This window comes from Xenopus laevis, chromosome 2L (assembly GCF_017654675.1).
Source record: "Xenopus laevis strain J_2021 chromosome 2L, Xenopus_laevis_v10.1, whole genome shotgun sequence".
NCBI classification, from domain to species: domain Eukaryota; kingdom Metazoa; phylum Chordata; class Amphibia; order Anura; family Pipidae; genus Xenopus; species Xenopus laevis.
Genome location: NC_054373.1, coordinates 98,949,577 through 98,968,323, shown reverse-complemented (window position 1 = coordinate 98,968,323; position 18,747 = coordinate 98,949,577). Strand labels below are relative to the sequence as shown.

Here is an 18,747-nt window from a genome sequence, read left to right as displayed (position 1 = left end):
TGTTATCTGGTAACCTTATCCTAAAGATCTATGACACAACCAATAGACAGGAGAACTTTTTTAGGGGACCCTGTAAAGTCAGGGAAAATTTAAAATCAGAAAAATGCATTATGCATTAAGAACTGTGTTATGAATTGTTTGGACCACAAAAAAATGTGTAAAATGTGGGAACACTTAAAACCAGGGGATGTAAAATTGAGCTTTTCCCTGTAATAAAGATCTGTTTCAAGTTATACCACTTAAAAAAAACTATCACTGGTTTCACAGCAATGCAGATCAGTAACTCCAGGAGAGGCAGCAATGCTAAATTCAATATTAAAAATCTGTGACTTTAACAGAATATTATGGGGCACATTTACTAAGGGTCGAATTTCGAAGTGAAAAAACTTCGAATTCGACCATCGAATTGCAGTAGTACAATATTCGAAGTTGAAGTTTTTTTTATCGAATATGCGATCAAAGTAAAATCGTTGATCGAACGATTAAATCCTTGGATTCGAACGATTTAATCGATCGATTGAACGATTTTCAGAAAAAAAACATTGACTTCTAAAAACGTAGCCAAATGTTGGCTATGGGTTCTAGGAGGTCCCCATAGGCTAACATACCAATTTGGCAGGTTTAAAGTGGCGAAGTGTCGACGTTTTTTAAAAGAGACAGTACTTTGATTTTCGAATGGTCGAATATTCAAGGTATTTTCACTTCAAATCGAAGTCGAATTTGGCCTTTTCGATGGTCGAAGTACCCAAAAATTACTTTAAAATTCAAAGTTTTTGAATTCGAAAATTCACTTCGAATTCACTTCGACCCTTAGTAAATGTGCCCCTATGTGTACAAGGAGCAGTGTAATCATATCCCCATTTGTCCAGGCAGACTAATTTATGTAGACAAGAGTGTGAGAAAATGAAGAGTACGGGTTATGGAACCCATCAATAATATTCCAAAAGGCAAGGAAAATCAGTGTGCAAAGGCATTTTACAAATGATCACAATCAAAAGTATGCATGTGTCATGGTAATAAAATAGGTCAAACTGAGAGCAAGGAAAGGAAATCTAATGGTTGTCCCAAATAGGAACAAAATGAATATGTTGTTTGTAAGCATTAAAAACAAATGGACTCGTCTCATGCATGACTAGTGGTATATTTTACGGTAATTGTCTTTCTATCCAATTTAAATTTGATTTTATACCTTCTAAAAAGTGACAACAACTTCCTGAGATAAAACCCAAGACTGCCCCCAAAAAGGCTCAGGGTTTACTTTAAGGTTACCAGGTCACATGAAAAACAGGGGAACTTCTAGAAAATCCTTTAGTTATTTAAAGGAGTTAAACTGTAAGTCAGCATTTAAGTGTTTTATTCTTAGCCACTTTTCAATTGGTCTTACTTTTTTGTTATAGTTTTTTTTTTAATTACGTGTTTACCTCTTTAACCTCTTTGCAGCTTCCAAAAGAGGGGAGTATTTTTGTTGTCAAAAAACTACTGCTCTGTGAGGCTACAATTGTATTGTTATTGTAACTAATTATTAGTTAGTTGGTTTATCTTCCAATCTCTCATTTAAAGGGGGTTGTTTTCAGATATTTCACCAGAAATAAAGATGTTTTTCAGTGACTATCTATTTTCTGTTTTTCTAATACTGATGTTTTGTTTCTTTTTTCACTTGGTATGTCTTTGATGAAGCAGCTCTTCTAAGGGGGTCACTGACTAAACAGTTCTATACATTTAGTTGAGCCAATGTATCCCTGAGTTTCATTAAAGGGTTGTTTACCTTTGAGTTAACTTTTAGTATGATGTAGACCATGGTAGTCTGAGACAATTTGCCATTGGCTTTGATTTTTTATTATTTGTGGTTTTTGAGTTATTTAGCTTTTTATTCAGCAGCTCTCCAGTTTGCAATTTCAGCAAAGCTCAAAGTACCCTAGCAACCATGAGCTGATTTGAATAAGAGGCTGGAATATGAATAGGAGAGGGCCTTTATAGAAAGATGCATAATAAAAAGGTAGCAATAACAATATGGGGCAGATTTACTAAGCTTGAGTGATGGTTCGAATTTCAAAAAGTTCGAATTTCAAAGTAAATTTTGAGTACTTCGACCATCAAATAGGCTATATCCGACCATTCGACATTCGAAGTACTCTTTAAAAAAACCTTCGACTTCATACTTCGCCAAATTAAAGCTACCGAAGTGCAATGTTAGCCTATGAGGACCTTCCAGAGCACTTTTCTAAGTTTTTTTTGTCAAATAAAAATCCTTCGAACGATCGATAAAAAACGTTTGATCGATTTCTATTCAATCGTTTGATTGATCGAATACGGTAAAAATCCCTCAACTTCGATATTCGAAGTCGAGGGATTTCAATTCGAGGGTCGAATTTCGAAGTTTTTTTTAACTTCGGAATTCAACCCTTGGTAAATCTGCCCCTAAATGTGTAGCCTTGCAGAGCATTTGTTTTTAAATGGGGCCAGTGACCCCAATTTGAAAGCTAGAAAGAGTCAAAAGCAGAAGGAAAACAATTCATAAACCATACAAAATAGATAATGAAGGCCAATTAAAAAGTTGCTAAGAATTGGTCATTCTATAACATACTAAAAGTTAAAGGACCAGTAACATCAAAAAAAAATATTTAAAAATTCGTTAGTGCACAACGAAAAATAAACACCAAGACAAATTAAACTTTTAAATAGCAAAGCCTTTATTAAGAAATAACTTACAGATTGTCCACTTCCTGTCCTCTTCAGAAACGGCGAAAAGGCGACCATCCATACAGCAGAGATCGATTTCTCCTCCCTGGCAATTCTACTGACAGGCATCGTCCTTCATCCTCCTCCCGGTGTCACGGGCTTTCCTCTCCTGCAAGCGCAGTAGTCTTTCTCCCGTATCATCAGTGCAGCGGCCACTAATAGCTTGAGCTCCGAGTTCTACAAGTGAAACTATGAAGACTCCATTCAGACCTGAGTACGCGGACGCAGTAGTCTTTCTCCCGTATGCGTTTGCGTCACTCACCCTCACTCTGGCTACTCTTCATCCTCTGGAGGGAACTGACCACTTCTGCCATGTTAGGGGAGCAGCACCCAGCCTGCCGGCTCCCCCCATCATCATCCGCACAGCATGTTCATCAGATCCACTGGCTCCTATGCTCATCCGAAGGCACCCTCTCTTCCCTGCAATCCACGAGCAGGCAGCCGCGGGAGTCCACCACCCCCTCAATCGGTAGAGGCGTCTGGGATTGGCCGGGGAACTTTACGGGAGACCGGAAGCGTTCAGAGAAGTTCCGTGCTGGATAATGTCTGTGGCCCGCGACGCAAACGCACCAGCTGTCTGCGCTGAGGGATGAGCTGAGGGATGAGCTGAGGGACTACGTTTCAGAGCACTGGCTTGGTCCGTGTGCTCAGGTCCGAATGGAGTCTTTATAGTTTCACATATAGAACTCGGAGCTCAAGCTATTACTGGGCACTGCACTGATGATATGGGAGAAAGACTACTGCGCTTGCAGGAGAGGAAAGCCCGTGACACTGTTGCTGCTGGACACCGGGATGAGGATGAAGGACGATGCCTGTCAGTAAAATTGCCAGGGAGGAGAAATCGATCTCTGCTGTATGGATGGTTGCCTTTTCGCCGTTTCTGAAGAGGACAAGAAGTGGACAATCTGTAAGTTATTTCTTAATAAAGGCTTTGCTATTTAAAAGTTTAATTTGTCTTGGTGTTTATTTTTCGTTGTGCACTAACGAATATTTAAATATTTTTTTTTGATGTTACTGGTCCTTTAACATGAAGGCAAATCACTCCTTTAAATGCAGCTGTTAGAATTGATACAATAGTTGTTAATATTCCACAGATGCTGCTGAGAAATGTATCAACTAATGTAGCAAATTGTCCCAGTTCAGAATCTGCTCCTGGATCAGATTGAAACACACAGGACATTAAACTTTAATTTTGGTAAAAAAAAATAAAAGATGGAAAGCAATTAAAAAAAAAGTCTTTATTTCTAATGAACATTCTGAAAAGAATTAACTGGCAAAAGTGTTTGGAAGGTGAACAGCCCCTTTGAATCAGTCTGGTTGCTAGGGAACTTTGACAGTTGTTAAAGCTGTTGTTGAGCTGCTGAACAAATTGTAAATATATTAAATAAATACACCAAAACAAAAATATGCCCATGAGGAGCAAATTGTCCCAGAATATCATATTCTAGAAGTGGCCCTATGTGCAATCTTAACTACTCTGGGATAGGAACAGGTAAATATAAAAGATTGAATTGTGTAGGAGTGAGGTCATATGGTTAAAACCTGTTGAATTAGTTTCACTGCAATTTACAATCTAGTACAACCCCCCCCCATTGCCCCTCTGCTAATGACTCTTGGCAGTGCCCTCAAATACCCTGAGCTGCTGTTAAGCAGAGTACATAATCACTTATCACAGCAGCCAGGGATCAGCTATGCAGAATGTATTATACTCTTATTTATGTCTGCTTGTGATTTCATTTTTATTTTTTCAATATAATCATTTTTTTTCCCATCATAATCCACATCCCCCTGTAATAGTGAGTAATTGGAATGTTTGGGATCCAGTTTTCCAGCAGATGAACAAGCCATGTAAAATATCTATTCAGCATAATAAAAAGGAGCACGTATAATTGGTGCAGTTATGGATACGAACTGCCTTGGGAGGAACTAATGCAAAACACACAGATGCTTCTGTCCCATGTGGGTCGTTCTCTAACTCAGGGGGAAATTTCTCCAGCAAAATATATCCCCACCTCTATTAAATTATAAATGCAAAGAAGCGTGAAAAAATGTGTCAACCCTTCCCTCGTCTGCAAAATGGTTTTATACTTTATGGCCACAGCTAATTCAGATAGCAGGTCTGCTGAATTCATTTATCCGTTCATGTAGCACTAAATACAGTCAAGCAAAGTAGATATGTAAATGTGATGACTGTTTTTTTTGTCCTCTACCTGCAAGCCTGTCTCAGTACAGTTAATGGGGTTGTTCACCTTTAAATTATTTTTTAGTGGGTTATTTACTAAACTCCGAATGCAAAAATCACACATTTTTCGCAATTTATTAAACCCTGAGGATGGAAAAGTCAGAATCTGAACATCCGGCATCTCAGACCTGTTGAGGTTGCATATAAGTCAATGGGAGAAGACCCAATGATTTTTTGATGTTTGCTGGGTTTTGGGCAATACCCCGAAGTTTTCAGGTGAAAATTATGAAAAAATTGTGAAATTCATGAAAAGCTGATAAAAAAATCAGAAAAAATAGTGAAAATCTGTTTTTTTTACCGCAAAGCAAATTTTCTGGAAAATGTAATAACAAATAAGCGTAAAAAACCCTGAACGGATTTGATCAGAGTTTGTAGCAGAAAATATTGAGAGAAATTCAGACTTTGATAAATAACCCCCTTATTCTTATGTACAGAATGATATTCTGAGACAATTTGCAATTATTTTTAATTTTTTTATCATTTGCCGTTTTTGAGTTTTTTAGTTTTGGATTCTGCAGCTCTCCAGTTTGCAATCTGGTTGCTAGGGTCCAAATTACCCTAGCAGCCATGCATTGATTTGAATAAGAAACTGAAATATGAATAAGAGAGGGGCTCAATAGAAATAGGAGTACTGGTAATATAAAAAGTAGCAGTAACAATAAATGTGTGGCCTTACAGAGTATTTGCTTCTAGATGGGGTCAATGACCACCAGTTGAAAGTTAGAAGTAAATAATTAAAAAAAAAAAATAAAAAAAAATAGTAAAGACCAGTTGAAAAGTTGCTTAGAACTGGCCATTGTATAACAAACTAAAAGTTAACTTGAAGGTGAACCAACCTTTAAAGGTGGCCTACGATTACTAGCTCATATGAAAAATTGTGGATAATTGTAGAAAAGGGCTACACTGAGTGCTTCTTGTTTCATTTATTAAACATATCCCTGATTTTCAGATAATTTTAAGGTAAAGATATAACAGGCTTACTTGATAAGCAGTCCACAAATGGTCTGATATTGTGCTAATCAGACTGATGACCCAAATAAGCAGATCTGATCTATCCGCAGGACATAATAACAGCCCCTCATGGTGCCATATATACCCAGAGAGTTGGGCAGAATGTTTGAAACAAGCCAACTGCCTGAACTATATGTGGGCACCTTAAATAATCTAGATGGAATTCTAAGGTATGAAAAAATAAGAGTTTTCAAACATGCAATTAGTCACCTGAAAAGCAGAACCACTAAATAATTGATGAATCATCAATAAGTACCTGTAGTAATAGATTTACATCTAGGGGCCAATATATTAACGTTTTTATTCTTCTGTTCACAATTCAAACTTTTCAGCACTTAATATTCAAAACCATGAGAAACTCTAAAGTAAAAGTATGCTATCTAAATGCTGAGGTTATGTAAAAGTTACAAAAGAAGTTGCAAATTTTAAAAAATTTACTTACTTTCAGGTTTTAGAATTATTCTGTTTTTTTTTTGCTTGTAATTGCAAAAATTGTAGTAATGAGTATTTCAAGGTTTTCATATTTGGATTTGTTCAGTGTTTTTACTTGTTTGTGCTTTTTTTATTCAAATCTTTTAATAAATAAGTAGCCATTCTTTTTTAAAATATGAGTTAAGTCATGGTTGAAATCCTCTAAAACGACACAAATCAGAATTTTGATAACTAGGCCTCCCCAACTCTAAATCTGACTATACACGGGCCAATAAAGGCTGCAGACTTGGTCCCTCCAGAACAATGAGCTGTCAGAGATGTATGGCTGTATGTCTGTCTGACTGATATGTCGTAGAAAATTGAACATAAATCTGTCACTGGTTTAAAATCCCATTGCACTCATACTGCATACCTCCCAACATTTGAACAAAAAGAGCTTCCACACGTAGCACAATTGAATTTTTAACCATGCTCATTGCGTGACTACCCACCCAAACACCACAAAATTTGGCAGGTTATGCAAAGTTTGAACACATTTCTGGGAGTTTTAGGGTGTTACTACAGTTTTGCTAATGAAGGTGAAATTGCCCTTTAAGCAGGAAGTCTCAATATCACCAAGAGACCTGTTTATCTTATTGGTTACAATTGTATCTAAGTGTAAGTGCACTATATTCTGGGCTCTCTACCAAAAGCCTCCTTATCAAATAAGGTTTCAGAAACTTTGTATCTTTTTTGGGCAGCCAGTGCAGGTGATCAAAAAGCAATTTGGGTAATTTCAATAAGACTGCTGGCTGTCAAAATCAGGATTGTCCCACAAAAATCAGGACAGTTGGGAGGTATGACTCTGGTATGTTGCAAGTGGATCCCTGTAGGCAGATTAAAGGGGACCTGTCACCCTAAGAAATAATTTCAAATTCTTTTCTATCATGTTAATTGAGCAAAATAAACTTTACTTACACTGTATTTATTATTTAAATTTTGTTTCCTTCTGTCTTGGAATTATACAATCACAGCAAGCAGGCAGCAGCCATTTTGTGGAAACGGTTATTAAGGGAAATTGTGTATGCACCAGAATGGGGGACCTAATGTCCATGTGCAGTGCCCTACACAATTGTAGAGCCTGAGGAGGGAAGGGGGAATGTGAGGAGAGCAGTGACATGTAGGAAGTGCTGAATGGAAAGTGAAAGTAATTGACTGCCCCTCTTCTATGCCACGGGCATAGAGGCGGGGCAGGCAATATTTGATTGACAGTTATTAGATATTTAAGATATTAGATATTTAAACACCTTTATAACAGGTATGGATGTTTTAATGAAAAACATTTTTGGGGTTTCATATTTAATTTGCAAAGGACTTTCATTATGCAGCTTTTTATGTGTAGGTGACAGGTCCACTTTAACCTGAGTGTCTACTTCCTGGGCCAGTAATCAGATTTGCCCAATTCTGCCCCTTGCATGGGTGTTCAAACTGGGTTTATCAACCTCAACAAAAGATCAGATCTTAAAATGTATTGCAATTTAGCCAAGATGATGGTCTTTGATAACTGCTCGCTAAGAGCAGCATTTCTGCTGGGAATGCTGGAAGTTGTAGCACCTTCAAACTCCAAAAGATCCATGACCCACCCCACCTCTCCTGTTTTTGTCTGCTCCCTGTTGCCCGAGCCCATCCATATTCCCTATAGTTGTGCCACTGCATATAGTGTATGTTAGTGTATAATGTAAACGTAGTGCTTTTTCTGGCCAAGCACGTTCATTTTGAAAACAGCACTCTAGACAGAGAAAGCACCATTCAATGGTACTCACAAGCACTGAGTTTCTTAGTTCTGCAAGGGAGAGAACCTTTTCCAATAATCCACACCAAAGCTTCCATTGATGTAATGATTTGCCCGACTAGATTTTTCTCTCCTAATCCATCTTTCTGTTCTCCAGCACTTCTCTGGGCCACATGATATGTGATACATAGACATCATCATTATAAAAAAAAGACACAGAGCTGCTAATGGAGGTGCACCCTTCAAGGTGATTGAAAAGAGACTGTGTGGCTATGGGTCAAAGGTAATTTAGCTGTATGTATATGTTCCATGCATCACTAGAACTCAAAACATAAAAGGACAATTTCACTTTAAAATAAATCTTTTAACATCTTGAAGATGGAAGTCATCAAAGCAACTTTGCAACCCCCATTGCTCCTCTCCAGTCAGGAATTTAAAGTGCACTCAGTAACCCTAACCACCAAAAAGCAATACAATTCTGAGGCTTGATATTTAAACTTATTTTATGTCTAATACTTCTAATCAGCCCATCTCCCGTTTATCTTCCTTTGTCATTCAAACCTCTGCCTGGTGTCAAGGGTCAATGGCAGGGTCACCAACACTACGGAATGTAAGAAAAGGTGCAATGTTTGCTACTGTTGGCAGCATTCATGTCAGGGACCTGGGCCACATGAAGTTCTGATAAGACATCTTGCTTGTTGTAAGAGTGCTACAGCAGAGTTAAACAGATTATATAGCCTATCTTGATTCTAAAGTTTTACTAAGCAAAGTGATTTAAATCTAACACATACAAATATATGCTCAATTTGTTTGTTGCTCAACCTAACATTTTGTTTCATCTGCAACCAACACATGCTGTGAGTCACTGACAGACTTCAACTGCTGTAACTGGCTGATCCTTGCTCAAGTCAACACACAATGCATTGCTGGTTGAGTTTTTGTAGTAAGAATAAAGGGTTAGGCTGAGGAAGCACACTACTAGATCATTTATATGCCACTAAATACAAAGTAACCCCAGCTGTACACTAACATGACTAAGAACAACATGAACAAAACAAAAATGAGAAACCACAGAGAGAGAGGACAATGAGAGTAAAAAGAAAATTAACCACAGATGTACCCTGTCCTAGTAGAGGAAATATTGAGTGGTAAGTAAGTTAAGATTCACCATGACCAGAGGGGGGGGAGATGAGTGGTAACATTACATGTTTAAAGGAACAGTAACACCAAAAAATAAAAGTGTTGTAAAGAAATGACAATATAATGAACTGCTGCTGGGCACTGGTGTGCTTGCTTCAAAAATACAACTATAGTTTATATAAACAAGTTGCAGTTTAGCCATGGGGCAGCCATTCAAGCACAGGAAATACAGTAGATAGCAGATATGTTCTGAAAAGTCCCATTGTATACTACAGAGATTATCTGTTATCTGCTGTTTGACCTGTGCCTTTTCTCTGTTTTCAGCTTTACATGGCTGTCCCCATGGCTACACAGCAGCTTGTTTGTATAAACCAGAGTTGTACTATGACTTGACAGAGGACATGGTGAATCAATAACAACAGATGTACCCTTCCCAAAAATATGAAAGGATGACATAGGAACTGGGTAACTGCAGATACACCCTGCCCAAATAAAGGACAAGGTGTGTGGTATATACAGAAAGTGTAATGACAGGGACTACCCAAGCAATATTAACCGGGCACACATTGTCTGTATAAAATATTAAAAAAAACAGCAACAGGGAAATGTGTAGTTGGGAGGACAGCCCAGCAATTTCTATGGTAAAAACAGCACAGGCAACAAAACCTTTAAAACTGCCACTGTGCCAAAACTATTACTTCAGCCCTTGAATTTTATAATAACATTACAAAAGTTGAAATAAATTGACTGCTATTGGGCTGCTGATTTGATTGTTTCTGCGGCAAAAACTTTTATAAATAAATTCCACTGTTTTCCCTTCTAAGAACACAAAGAGTCTGATCACTTTGTGTAACAGTAATGAGATTTCAACCACAAGGAACTTAAAGTACCACTGAGAACTATAAACAAACACCAGGCTTGGAACACAAAGAGAAAGCTTCTGGTTGATGGTAAAGTGATGCCTGGAGCAACAATTACATCTCATATCTCAATGAACGAAAGGATCCTTTAAAACCCATTAGGCCATTAGAAAAAGTACAGCCCCTCCCCCTCGTTTAGAGTTTGGGATAAAGTCTACTATAAAATCTCAATGGAAATTCTCAATAAACACTGCAGCAAAGAGGTGCGACAGGCATATGTAACAAAAACAGCATCCAGGGGAACCCCATGCATTCATTTCATTCCCCTAAATAAAATAGTTTAAATGAATAGTGTTATTATATTGTGTTACTATTATACGCATACACTTACTCCATATTCAACACATGTATGTTAGATTTATGGTACGCACCCCTTTTCAAGAGAAAATTCATAATATAGCATTATCCATCTATCCACTGTAGAGGGAAATCAATTTTTTTTATTTTGTAGGTACAGTAGCATGTTCCCAGTGGCGCTATATGTACCAGTGCTGTCCAAATTTATATATGCAATAAGTAAATTATCCAATTTAAATTATATTTGAGGGCAAGATTTTAATTGATGGTTGCTGTCATATATCTATGGATGTTAGGCATCTATGGAGACATTGGTCAGGCTCTATAAAAAGTTCTTGGAGAGCTATACTGGGCCTCCAGGTAGGCAGGACCAACCTAAGTTTTATATATATATATATATATATATATATATATATACCCTTTTTCACTTAGGTAGGACTGATGCATGGACACTGCCTTGGCGGGGCGCATCAGCTTATGCATACTTTGTACAAACCATGTAACCAAAAGTGTCTCTTTTTGCCAAATTCAGATAAGTTCTCTTTAATCCAATTGTTCCTTAAAGTTGTATAATGATAGTGCTGGGTTAATTTGTTTAGTTCAGTATATGATATAAGCCACACACCCATGCACCAGACTGATTTTAATTGCAACACATGGATGAGCTGCATTTTTTGTTTTTGTATATTCTATAAAGGAAAGTGGCTTTCCCTTTAATGCTTGCTCTCCCAACCCCCGCCCCTCTAAACACAGTCCTACAGATTACTTAAAAGCCCATAATGCTGAATGTTTCTTTGGAAGAGGTCATGCCAAATAAAGAGAGAAGCAGGTATGGTCTTTCTCCTCCCAAAGAAAATACCCTTTTTCACTTAGGTAGGACTGATGCATGGACACTGCCTTGGCGGGGCGCATCAGCTTATGCATACTTTGTACAAACCATGTAACCAAAAGTGTCTCTTTTTGCCAAATTCAGATAAGTTCTCTTTAATCCAATTGTTCCTTAAAGTTGTATAATGATAGTGCTGGGTTAATTTGTTTAGTTCAGTATATGATATAAGCCACACACCCATGCACCAGACTGATTTTAATTGCAACACATGGATGAGCTGCATTTTTTGTTTTTGTATATATATATATATATATATATATATATATATAAAGGTATGGGATCTGTTATCCGGAAACCCATTATCCGGAAATTAATTTAAACATTAAATAAACCCAATAGGCTGGTTTTGCTTCCAATAAGGATTAATTATATCTTAGTTGAGATCAAGTACAAGCTACTATTTTATTATTACAGAGAAAAAGGAAATCATTTTTAAAAATTTGGATTATTTGGATAAAACAGAGTCTATGGGAGACAGCCATTCCGTAATTCAGAGCTTTCTGGATATCGGGTTTCCGGATAAGGGATCCTATACCTGTACATCATCTGGAGGGCTATCCATATGTTGGAAAGTTCTAACTTACAAGAATTACCTGTCTTAAAAAAGCCCTTTTCCTTTGCAAACACAGGTATACGATCCAGAATGTTCAGGAGATGGGGTTTTTCGAATACGGGTTATTTCCATAATTTGGATCACCATACTTTAAGTCTGCTAAAAATAATTCAAACATGAAATAACACCAACAGGATTGATTTGTCACCAATATGGATTCCAGCAACTTAGTTAGGTTCAAGTACAAGATACTGTTTTATTATTAAAAAAAGAGAAAAAGGAAATAATTTTTTAAACATTATAATTACTGAGCTTTCTGGATAGCAGGTTTTTGAATAAGGGTTCCCATATCTGTACATCTTAGGGCAGAGACACACGTGGAGATTCGAGGAGATTAGTCTTTTTGCAAACTCGCCTGAAGTTTTCTCGTGAGGCAACTTCGGGCAACTTCGGAAAACGAAGCGTTCCGAGTGCGATCACACCGGCAAGTTAGATTCTAGAAGACAGTTCGGAGAGATTATCGCTGAAGAAGAGGCGATTTGTCACCGGGCGACTAAATCTCCCCGTATCTCCATGTCTGTCTCTGCCCTAAAGCTGGCCTATATAGTACATGTACCTAAAAAATATATTTTAAACAAAGTTTCATGCAATTTATGCTTCAGGACAGTGTTGGACTGGGGGGGGGTCCAGGCCCACAGGGCTGCTGCATGGGGTAGGGTTGCCACCTCACCCCTTTAAAAGTGTGGCTGCACATACATCAGTTCAGTCTGCAGCATGCATCTAAATGATTTTCTAATTAGCCATGCAGACTGTGTATTCCATATGTGTTCGGTTTTAAAGGGGTGAGGTGGCTAGAATCGGGGCCTGCACACACCCTGTGCCACCTACTCCACTACCCCCATCTTTAATCATATATTAATTGTCCTTTAAGCTAATTTTACAAAGTATATATAAGGGCAATGACATTCCCAGGGTGCAGGATTTTTGTTATACAGCCTCCTCTAAGCCCAACTCACTAAGGCATGCAAGTTTGCAACAACCCAACTTTCATGAGCTTGCATGAGCTGGGCATTTCAGACTGCTATATCATCAAAAATTTCCCTATTGAAATTGGGCTGTGATATAACATACAAGGAGTTTTGTATTTTTAAAGACTTAGTATCACTTTAATGGCAACGGTGGCCTGTAATCCAAATGGCTAGTAATGCTACAGAATGAATTTATAAGTAACATTATTTCTATGTCTGATATATTAATTTTATGATGTGAATTTTACATACAATATGGCTAAATACTAGGGGTGCACCAAATCCAGGATTCGGTTCGGGATTCTGCCTTTTTCAGCAGGATTCGGCCGAATCCTTCTACCAGACCGAACAGAATGCGAATCCTAATTTGCATATGCATGACTTTTTGTCACAAAACAAGGAAGTAAAAAATGTTTTCCCCTTCCTACCCCTAATATGCATATGCAAATTAGGATTCAGATTCGGTTCAGTATTTGGCCAAATTTTTATCGAAGGATTCTGGAATAATAAAACAGTACCTTGTACTACAAAACTATGATATAATTAATCCTTATTGGAGGAAAAGCAATCCTATTGGGTTTATTTAATATTTAAACCATTTTCTTAAGACTTAATTAAGGTATAGCATACCTCCCAACTGTCCCTTTTTCGGAGGGACAGTCCCTCTTTTGACAGCTCAACCCGCAGTCCCTCATTTGTACTGGAAAGTCCCTCTTTTCTCTGCACTGAACAGCCAGAAAAAGAAACAAAGTTTCTCACTTAATTGGCTTTTAGCAGAGAGCCCAGAACAGCTAACAGGTGCAAATAACATACTTTGTAACAATTTTGAGACACAAAAACACAGTTTAGATAAGGAGAAATATTTTCAAACTTTCATAACCTGCCAAATTTTGTAAAACAAACATGGTAATTAGGGGGTGTGGCCACAGAAAGGAGTGTGGTCAAAAAAATTGCTGCGCTATGTGCGGAAAAAAATTTTTTGTCCCTCTTTTTACTTCCAAAATGTTGGGAGGTATGGTATAGTAGTCCAAATTACCGGAAGATCCCTTATCCGGCAAACCCCAGGTCCCAAGCTTTCTAGATAACAGGTTCCACACTTGCACTGCAAATGAATTCCAAGGTCCCAAGCATTCCAGGTAATAGATCCCATAACAACTGAGAAAAAGCTAGCAGTTTACAATCTTCCATGATCATTTTCCCACTGGGGGCACTCTTTCACTGATGTGAATGAAAACTCTGCAGTAAAGCAGCACAGAACAACCCACACACGTGAATACATCTTAAATAAAATATGCAGATAAATCATTTTCTCTGTGGAAAAAACATGGGCCAATGACTTTTACTGTTATTGATAGCAAAGCCTTCTTATGAATATGCAGTGGCATAACTAGATATTACTGGGCCCCACAGCAAATTATTTTTCAGGCCCCCCAATAGGTCTAGAAGTTGACTTGTTTTACCAATATTTATTGAAATTGTATATGAATTAGGCTAAGGCCACACGGCGCGATTTCGCCGCGATTCTGCGCTGGGCGAGTTGCGAGTCGCTGCGGTTTTTAAGCCGAAATAGCTTTGTTAACTTTGGCGCTGGCGTCAATGCAAATCGCGGCGAAATCGCTGCGCTAATTCACACGCGGCGATTCTTTTTCTACTGTCGCCCGGAAACGCCCAGCGAGGCAACTTCGGGCGACAATAGAAAACGAATCGCCGCGTGTGAATTAGCGCAGCGATTTCGCCGCGATTTGCATTGACGCCAGCGCCAAAGTTAACAAAGCTATTTCGGCTTAAAAACCGCAGCGACTCGCAACTCGCCCAGCGCAGAATCGCGGCAAAATCGCGCCGTGTGGCCCTAGCCTTAGGGCCTCATGGGGCCCCTATACCTCCTGGGCCCCCCTGCAGTCGCAGGGTCTGCTTCCTCTATAGTTACGCCCCTGTGAATATGCTATATAACAGTGAAACCAGCACTGTGTTAATGCAAGGCTTTATGTTCCTTTCTCCTTTGATTATGAATAGCAGCAGCCAGGCAAAGAACATTTTTTTCACAAACCCCATGGTTTCATATAAATAGATCACAAATATGGTCCTTGATACTTTCTGAATTTCTGTTATTAAAAATAATAAAACTAAAATACAAACTATTTACTATACTATAAACACAAGCTTGTATATAATGAATGCTAAAGGGGTAATAATTGCCTCGGCAGTATGAGGGGCTCCTGCATGATTGTCAGTCCCATGCATTATGCATTAGAGATGTGAGTTCCTAAAATTCAGCATAAAATTATCCACAGCACCACCCCAAAGACATGAAAGTCTATTCAGGCTGAAATAATTGCTTGTGTGTCCCGCGCATCCTTTCCTCTGGCCACCAGAAAACCAAGTGCATGAATGCATTATCACTTTAACATGCAGGCAACTTCAGAGCAATACAATGGGAGCCAAAGCAGCTCTGATCAGATTGGATTTAAAAAAAAAAAATGAGATATATGTGCAAAACTCAGCCCTGCTCCATCTGGAGAATCCTCCATTTTGCTTTTTCATCTGCTGTTAAAAGACAATGGAAAATAACATTTTCATTCCAGCATGGAGCTCCATCTGACATATCTGAATTGGGCCCTGTCAGACTGTAATTAAAGGGTCCTCCCACCTATTTTTATTCAAATACAAAGGTGGCATACAATAGCTTCTCATGTAACGCCAAAGCATTGATTTTTGGCTCCTGCTGTTAAAAACACATCTGTCACAACTTAACCACTTCGGATTTTAAATGGGGACATATTTGTATAATTATAGGAATGCTATTAAAATATTGTGTGTGTCTCTCTTTTCAGCATGCTGCTGTCATAGCTTTCAGGGCAATTCGTTGCTCTTATCATGCTCCCTTGCCCTCAGTAAAAGACACACCAAATGATGCCTCTTTGCATCCAAATGTAAATAGTCTTTTTAAAAAAAATAAAATAAAAGCAAAATAAAAAGCCTATGAATCCAAATAAGCGCTCTATGGAGAGCAACTACCTTCTACAGCATGCTTGACTCCCCCTCCCCATTACTAAGCCACCAAATATATCTTCCTAGCCAAAAAAATAGGGGAAAGTAAATGACCCCTGGGATTTGCACATGTGAAACACAAGGCAGCAGCTGTTTGGCAACATTTCTGAGGTCTAAACAGCAAATTCAATGACATTTTATTTAGGAGAATCTACCCGCTCCTTTTATTTTTTTAGCTGCATAATACACAAATGGCACATTTCATTGGAAATGGCAAATAGTTAAAGGTGATAATTTGGTTACAATGGATGCAGTGTAGTACATGGTATATTAGACTAGGGAAGATATATAGATACAGAGAGTGATCAAATATATATATATATACATGTAAATGGTTATGCAAATGGATATTTAGACAGATATCATAGGGATAGATAGAAAGATAATAGATGAATGATAGATAGATAGATAGATAGATAGATAGATAGATAGATAGATAGATAGATAGATAGAAAGATAATAGATGAATGATAGATAGATAGATAGATAGATAGATTGATAGATAGATAGTAGATGGATAGATAGATAAGCATTCATGTTGCATCTACCTAGCTTGCAATGCTCCAGTTGTTGGTGAACTACAATTTTCAGCAACCCTTCTTGAACAGCCTTCAGAGTTGAGAGCTGTAGTCTAACAACTGATGGGGGTCTTCTGTTGGCCCCTTCAGAAGATGAGTATAGAGAGGGGTTTTGTTTCCCATGTAAACATGCAAATATGATTATAGTAGAATATATATCGGTATGTGGGCTTTTGCAAAACATAATTTTCCATATAAAAGGCTAGAGAGCCAGTGGGAATGAGGCTGATGGTGTCTGCCAGTGGTATCCCAGCAGCAGCAAGCACACAAGAGAGCCAGAAGCTGACCCAGGGAACATAGAAGCAGAGCTATTCCTGCTGGATAGGATCCAATGTAAGAGTACGATCTCTCGCACCAGCCTCCATGGTTGTGTGTTGTGACAGCAGGGAAGGGACAGACCTGCTCCACATCCTTGTATCCTCTCATAACCTCCCCCTCCCGCTCATGGCACGGTTTTCAGCTCTCCTTATACCTCGCCACTAAATATATATATATATATATGTCACCCTGTGGTGCCGGCTGCATTTCTATAATTGCCCCAAGCATTAGCGCCATCCTTGTTCTCAGAATGACACAAGTCCCGGGATTTGCGCCCTCTCACCTGTGCAATTCCTGCCACTAGCGATGGTATCCTTCCTCCAGCCACCAAACTGGAGATGAAGCTTTCAGTGGGGCTGTGTCTCTTTGCTTGCAGCGCTACGGTTGCTCCATGGGCAGAGAGAGCAGATGCATGGATTGCAGGGTGCTGGGTGTCTGTGTGCGCTGCTCCTCCCTCTCCTGTCTGTCAGTGGCACCGCCCGACAAGCTGTGGGCCGGCTGTTATGCGTCCGTCTCCCTCCTCTGGCTTCTGCGCTCTTGCCCAGTACATCCCATTTTTATTTGGTATTTTTGGGATCTCAGCGGGCACCTGTACAATAAAACTGCGCGTGTGAGATTAGCAGTCATTTTGGATACATGAAAAGGTGTTTCCACGAGGCACGGCACTAGTTACTAATTACTTACCAGACATAAGAGGCGGAGGGATATAGAGATGTTATTTAGTCACACAGTGTGACTTGTCCTACCTGTGTCATGCTTTAGCTAAAGCTTCCACAGACAGGCCTGAGGTTTATATTGGATTTTAACAAATAACGGGCAAAGCTATAGAGGAAAGAAATCCTGGGCACTGGAGGGAGGGGGAGCTCTGTGACACTCACTGATAAACAGTTTCAGTATCTGTGAGAGATTTTCATAATTTCTAGTAAAACCACTACTACTGAAACTGCCCACACCAATTGTATACACTTAGTGCTTCCCTTCCTTCTAGGTGCCCTGATTTAACACTGACACCCACCCTCAGCAAGTCTCCCATCATTCAAGGCCTGCTGCTGTTAGATAGTGCCATTTATTTCTCTTGTCATCCTGTCACTGAGCATCCCTCTGCATCTTTGTCTTCTGCACACAATTTCATTTTATTAATGCATCGCACAATGGCAATGTTATTTCTGCTTTTTATATCCAACCGTACATCATGTCCTCCTACACAGTATATTGCTTTGTTTTGGCTTAACGCCGTTCCCATAAATTCCCTCCATTTGCATATCTTAACAAATCAGTATCGGAAAACATAAAGAAGTTATATAGGTTGCTAAATTCTATCCGGGCTCTGTTCATTTTTTATTATAGTTGACCGGTCTGTAACGATAAAATGTATTTTGTTGGTTATGGAAGAAATGTTTGAGGTATCTTTCTTTTATGGGATCAACAATCTGTGACCAAATGCGCCAGTATAAAATGCATATGGATATATGTACGGTCAACTGGCAGAAACCATTTGGAAATACTGAAATTCTATAGAAATGTTTGTTTACAAAATATGTTTAAAAAAAATCAAAATGGGTATTCATTAATTTCCTCTCTGCCTCGTCATTACACATTAGTGAGTGATGGGGTAGATGGACCTTGGTATCAAGAATCAAGCAAAGAGTGTGGGAAGAGTGTGTTATAATGTGTGTCATGTTTTATACCTGAATAGTGCATAGGCTGATGGCCATTATTACTTTTATATCATTTAGGAGAGGCCTAGTTTTTGGTGTTCCCTTGAATTGTACTTCTATTTA

At 38.6% G+C, this 18,747-nt stretch overlaps 1 protein-coding gene across 1 annotated transcript in view; it reads right to left on the bottom strand.

Moving 5' to 3' along the window:
* Nucleotides 1-17,547, bottom strand: part of rai2.L (retinoic acid induced 2 L homeolog) — a 39,748-nt gene extending 22,201 nt beyond the window's left edge. The window contains exon 1 of the mRNA XM_018246882.2: nt 17,250-17,547. The gene's annotated coding sequence lies outside the window, so the exon portion shown is untranslated. The remainder of the gene's footprint in view (nt 1-17,249) is intronic.
* Between the last annotated feature and the right edge of the window lie 1,200 nt (nt 17,548-18,747).